This window comes from Scleropages formosus, chromosome 7 (genome assembly GCF_900964775.1).
Source record: "Scleropages formosus chromosome 7, fSclFor1.1, whole genome shotgun sequence".
Taxonomy (NCBI): Eukaryota; Metazoa; Chordata; class Actinopteri; order Osteoglossiformes; family Osteoglossidae; genus Scleropages; species Scleropages formosus.
Genome location: NC_041812.1, coordinates 15300320 through 15306319, shown reverse-complemented (window position 1 = coordinate 15306319; position 6000 = coordinate 15300320).

The following is a 6000-nucleotide window of genomic DNA, read 5'->3' as shown; positions in this document are numbered from 1 at the left end:
TTCAGTAGAGCTACTTCCCATTTTTTTCCACTGTGTACAACCAACATATTAGTGAAAGACAAAAATGCACCATGACTTATTCTAGCTAGGTCTCTTACATAACAGGGAAAGTTAATTTTTACCATTTCAGGGATGGTTGTGATTGCTAAAGTGAATATTAAGAATGCCAGTTTCATAATTAATAGTATAATAATTAACAGTATCTGTATCTCTTTGCTAGTGGAACACATTGCACACATTCTCCCTAGTATACACTGGCAAAAACACACATACAATAGATACGGGCACTCTTGGCATACCAAGGTGTCACATCCCACGGGGTCACTGCCCCTCCTGGTCAGAGGCGGCGCCACTCAGTGCCGCTAGCTAACGCTCACCTATCACCTCACAGTCTCGTAGGACATGGAGGTATAAAAGGAGCCAGCGGAGCAGAACTAGTCGCGGATTCTTAATCAGCAGTTCTCTTGTGCTTCGTTGGCGATTGGTAGTCTCTTGTTCCCTCAGTTTGTTTTCTAGGTGTGCATGTTCCAGTCCCGAGTGCCCGTCCCGTCAGTTCCTGCCTCTTGTTCTTCAGTCCTGGTCCATCGTTCCTGTCCGGTATTTCGTCACGTCTCAGGGTTGCGGTCAGACTCACAGATTAGCGTTTCACTGTTCACCGTAGTTCCAACACCGTGTGTGTTTCCTGGTCTCGTGTTTCTTGTTTCACTTCCACCGAGTGTCTTACAATACTCACCGTACACGTCTAACCTCACACTGCACGTGAAGTCATTATATATTTCGTCTGTGTTTGGACGTAATAGCAACGCGCGTCCGTGTCGGACTCCCGTCCGGACGCTACAGAAGAATCCGCCTGCTAATATGACTTCAGCGGAATGGCGTGAGCTGGCGGATCTGACAGAGGCGAACCAAGAACGGCTCCTGGTTTGCGCAAACGCCGCTAGCCGCCTCACAGATCAGTTGGAGCAGTTGACACGACTCCTCAGTCACGGTGGGCGGGGCGCCGATCCGACCAGTTCGCAAACGCATGATGATTGGCGGACATGTCTTTTTGATCGTCTTTATGCTTCCTCGGGTCCTCGCGCAGAGCCCACGAGCCCTGTGCAGACCAATGGGATCAGCGCTACTGAGCAGCTGTCCGTTCCCTTCCCGGAGGCTTTGCAAGGTAGTAGAGGTGAGAACCAGAATTACACAGAATACTCAATCTCCAGTCCAGCCTCTCTGTTCCCAGGGCCCTACTCTCCAGAGTCACCCCCTAGCCCAGACAGAAAGACAGAGAGACAGTTCTTCCCCAGCACCAAGAGTTTTCAGGTGCGTTCCAGGTCTCCAGTGGAGAAGACATCCAGCCCCCGATTGTCAAGACCACTCTCTCAGGAGTTCTCGCCGGATTACCGGAGCAACTCCGGGTCCAGCCGGACCCCGACGCCGCCAGGGCAGCAGGTGCCCTACAGCCCTGTGGACAGTGAGCCGGCTCAAGCACGCAACCTTGTCAGCTGTGCAGGGCTCGAAGAACAGTGCGTCAGACAGGGAATAATACGACTCAGTAACGGGCGTTTGACAGAGGAGGAAAGGAGGCGCCGTTTTCGGCAACGCTTGTGCTTTTACTGTGGAGCTGCGGATCACGTGCAGGTTTCCTGTCCAGTGCGGCCACCCCGTGGATCCCAACGGACCGACTTACTGGTGAGTGATGTATCTCTCCATACCTCCCTGTTGACATTACCAGTTACAGTATCCTGGGGTTTCCAGCAGCAGCAGACGGAAGCTATGGTAGACAGTGGCGCTGCAGGGAATTTCATGGATCATGATATGGCCGCGTCCTGGGGCTTGCCCTGTGCCCGATGCCCCAAACCCCTGGCTGTTAAAGCTATTGATGGCGCTCCAATCGGGTCGGGGCGTGTAGAGCAGCGCACAGAGCCCGTTACTATGCAGGTAGGGCCACTCCATAAGGAACAGATATGGTTCTATCTGATTAAGTCCCCTGATAACCCCATTATTTTGGGATATCCATGGTTATGCACCCATGACCCTATTATCTCTTGGAGGGAGGGGAAACTGCTGTCTTGGGGACAGCAGTGTCCCGAACACCTGGAGACATCTTGTAACTCCACATCCATAGAGAGCCCTAATGCAGATCTGCCCCTGCAGCTTCCAAGGGAGTATGCAGATCTAGTGGCGGTGTTTAGCAAACACAAGGCTGCAGAACTGCCTCCTCATAGACCTTGGGATTGTGCTATAGATCTTTTTTCGGGCACTACACCCCCTAGGGGGCGGGTATACCCTCTTTCTCAACCTGAACATCAGGCAATGGAGGCTTATATAACGGAGGCACTAGAAGCCGGATTCATCCGGCCGTCTACCTCTCCAGCTTCCGCTGGCTTTTTCTTTGTTGAGAAAAAGGACGGGGGTTTGCGCCCCTGTATTGATTATCGGGGGCTAAATGCCATTACTGTGAAGTACCCGCACCCCTTGCCTCTTATCACGTCGGCCCTCGAACAGGTTTCCGGTGCTACCATCTTTACTAAACTGGACCTTAGGAGCGCATATAACCTGATTCGCGTTAGGGAAGGGGATGAGTGGAAGACCGCCTTTAGCACCGCCCTCGGCCATTATGAGTACCTGGTCATGCCTTTTGGCCTGGCGAATGCACCTTCCGTATTCCAGGCTTTTGTTAATGAAGTACTCAGAGAACTAATTAATCGCTCAGTATTAGTGTATCTGGATGATATCCTGATCTTTTCTCGGTCCCGTGAGGAGCATATTGGACATGTCAGGGAGGTGTTGCAAAAGCTGGCAGCACATAAGCTGTACGTGAAAGGGGAGAAGTGCCAGTTCCATGTGCACTCTGTGGATTTCCTGGGGTACATCCTAACACCCAACGGGGTCACGATGGATCCACAGAAGGTCTCGGCAGTTCTGTCATGGCCCCAGCCAAAGACAGTAAAGGACCTGCAACGGTTCCTAGGTTTTGCGAATTTCTATAGGCGCTTCATAAGGAACTTCAGTTCCGTTGCAGCCCCGTTGACTGCTCTGTTAAAAGGAGCCCCTAGGCGCCTGACCTGGACTCCTGAGGCGAGTCAGGCCTTTGAAGACCTAAAGAAGCGTTTTACTTCTGCCCCAATCCTGAAGCACCCTGATCCCAAACTGCCCTTTATTGTGGAGGTTGATGCATCTGAGGCCGGGGTAGGGGCAGTGCTCTCACAGCGCCAGGGAAGTCCCCTGAAGCTCTATCCATGTGCGTATTTCTCACACAAGATGTCGCCTACTGAACAGAATTATGATGTAGGAAACAGGGAGCTCTTAGCCATAAAGATGGCCTTAGAAGAGTGGAGACATTGGTTAGAGGGGGCTACGCACCCATTCTTAGTGTTAACTGATCACCGGAACCTGGAGTATCTGCAGAAGGCAAAGAGGCTCAATTCCAGACAGGCGCGGTGGGCCATGTTCTTCACCAGGTTCCGTTTCACGGTGACCTATCGTCCTGGCTCCAAGAACGGCAAGGCCGATGCCCTGTCCCGTTTGTTCGAGGTATCGCCTCAGCTCTCCCCACCAGACACCATCTTGTCCCCGACGCAGTTTGTGGCTCCTATCCGTTGGGCTTTATTGGACGATATCCAAGCAGCCCAACGTCAAGAACCCGGTCCCAACGAGCAGCCCCAAGACAAAGAATACGTCCCGTCCACTGTTCGGTCCGAGCTCCTACACTGGGCCCATGATGGTCCAAGTACAGGACACCCAGGGGTCAACCGAACCTTGAAGCTTCTCGCTGAACGCTTCTGGTGGCCATCCATGAAACAGGACGTACGAGACTTCGTCCTTGCCTGCACCACATGTGCCCAGGCCAAGGTCCCACGGCAGCTGCCAGCAGGGCTTTTAGAGCCACTCCCGATTCCCAACCGTCCATGGTCCCATATAGCGGTGGACTTCCTTACTGATCTTCCGTGTTCTGATGGAAACACCACCATATTGGTCGTCATAGATCGCTTTTCCAAGGCCTGTCGACTGATTCCTCTGAAAGGTCTACCTACAGCCCTGGAGACCGCGGAACTGCTGTTCCAACATGTCTTCCGGCTGTATGGCCTGCCAGAGGATGTCGTCTCGGACAGGGGACCCCAGTTCACCTCAAGAGTCTGGACGGCCTTCTTTGCCCGCTTAGGAGTCTCAGTCAGCCTCTCCTCTGGTTATCATCCACAGTCTAATGGGCAAGTGGAACGCCTCAACCAGGAGGTTGGACGTTACCTGCGGAGTTACTGTGCTCAGAATCAAGCGGATTGGAGCAGATACCTCCCCTGGGCAGAGTACGCCCAGAACTCCCTGGTCCATTCGTCCACAAACTTAACTCCTTTCCAGTGTGTGCTCGGTTACCAGCCTCCGCTGTTCCCGTGGACGATGGAGACCAGTGGGTTGCCAGCTGTGGACGACTGGTACAAGAGGAGTGAGTCGGTGTGGGAATCCGCACATGTCCGTCTCCAGGAGGTGGTATCCCACCAAAAGGAGAAGGCCGACAAAAGGCGTAGGACTGTATTGTACCAGCCAGGGCAGAGAGTATGGTTGTCCACCCAGGATCTCAAACTGCATTTGCCCTCGAGGAAGCTTGCCCCCCGTTTCATCGGCCCCTTCAAGATCCTGAAGAGGATCAACCCGGTTTCTTACCGTCTTCAGTTGCCCTCGCATTATCGTATCTGTCCCACGTTTCATGTTTCGCGCCTCAAGCCCCATTGTGTTTCCGCCCTGCAGAGCCCAGCAGTTGCTCCACCTCCACCGTTGGATGTGGATGGTTCTCCTGCCTACTCCGTCAGGGCCCTCTTGGACTCCAAACGGAGACGGGGTACGCTGTACTATCTGGTCGACTGGGAGGGCTATGGGCCGGAGGAGCAGTCTTGGGTACCAGCACGGGACATCTTGGACCCAGCTCTTATTGAGGACTTCCATGAGTGTCATCCGGATCGGCCTGCTCCGCGACGGCGGGGGCGACCGCCTACCCGCCGGCGTTCTGCGGCTGGAGCCGCCCCTGGAGGGGGGGGTACTGTCACATCCCACGGGGTCACTGCCCCTCCTGGTCAGAGGCGGCGCCACTCAGTGCCGCTAGCTAACGCTCACCTATCACCTCACAGTCTCGTAGGACATGGAGGTATAAAAGGAGCCAGCGGAGCAGAACTAGTCGCGGATTCTTAATCAGCAGTTCTCTTGTGCTTCGTTGGCGATTGGTAGTCTCTTGTTCCCTCAGTTTGTTTTCTAGGTGTGCATGTTCCAGTCCCGAGTGCCCGTCCCGTCAGTTCCTGCCTCTTGTTCTTCAGTCCTGGTCCATCGTTCCTGTCCGGTATTTCGTCACGTCTCAGGGTTGCGGTCAGACTCACAGATTAGCGTTTCACTGTTCACCGTAGTTCCAACACCGTGTGTGTTTCCTGGTCTCGTGTTTCTTGTTTCACTTCCACCGAGTGTCTTACAATACTCACCGTACACGTCTAACCTCACACTGCACGTGAAGTCATTATATATTTCGTCTGTGTTTGGACGTAATAGCAACGCGCGTCCGTGTCGGACTCCCGTCCGGACGCTACACAAGGCCATAAATGAGACCAAGTACACAAGGTGAAACAGAAGTCATTCTTATTTCTGCGCAAAAAAAAGTCAACAGCTACCCCTTAAGAACTCTGGCCTTTACATATTGCTTTTTTTCCCCCCACCCACTAAGCTTGTAGGCATCTTGGTGAATGGGTCCTTGTATTGGTCTTGCCCCAACTTTTATCACATGGGACTCCAGACATGATCACATGAGCATCGGAGAGGGGTAGTTCCTCCTTTAGTAATCAATCCCCTTCAGACAAGTTCATGTGAACAATCATCTGTTCAAACTCGGCTTCAGGTTGCTCAAACTGTCATGCATTACACCTTGGGCCACAAGGACAGGGAACAGAAGTCAAAATTCCTTTGTGCGTTAGGCAGCAAGTTCAAAAGATGACCATTTGTGACCACATGTCAGACATCTCTGCACATAACATAAAA